The sequence below is a fragment of the Penaeus monodon genome, chromosome 32 (genome assembly GCF_015228065.2).
Source record: "Penaeus monodon isolate SGIC_2016 chromosome 32, NSTDA_Pmon_1, whole genome shotgun sequence".
NCBI lineage: Eukaryota > Metazoa > Arthropoda > Malacostraca > Decapoda > Penaeidae > Penaeus > Penaeus monodon.
In genome coordinates this window covers 34,736,054-34,736,296 of record NC_051417.1, presented here as the reverse complement: position 1 = coordinate 34,736,296, position 243 = coordinate 34,736,054, and the positions used below count along the sequence as shown (strand labels likewise).

General features: G+C 30.5%; 1 protein-coding gene across 1 annotated transcript in view; it reads right to left on the bottom strand.

The window, feature by feature from the left end:
• Nucleotides 1-243, bottom strand: part of LOC119593647 (NADPH--cytochrome P450 reductase-like) — an 11,210-nt gene that overhangs the window by 7,025 nt on the left and 3,942 nt on the right. The gene's annotated exons all lie outside the window — the stretch shown is intronic.

Below are 243 nucleotides of genomic sequence, written 5' to 3'. Positions count from 1 at the left end.
GTTCTTTTCAGTGTACTTCATGATGTAACTATGTGTTCAACATATTCTTTTTAGGTGAATTATTAATTTCATCTGTCATGCTTATTATGGCAAAAGACTAGTTGCTACATCCAAGTGCAACATTTCAAGGTAGAGCTCTGATAACACACAAGATTTTATTCAAGATAAGAAAATGATGGTATGAACAACATGCAACTTAAGTGGTCTAACAAAATAAACACATTTTAAGAAAGAAAGAAAGAA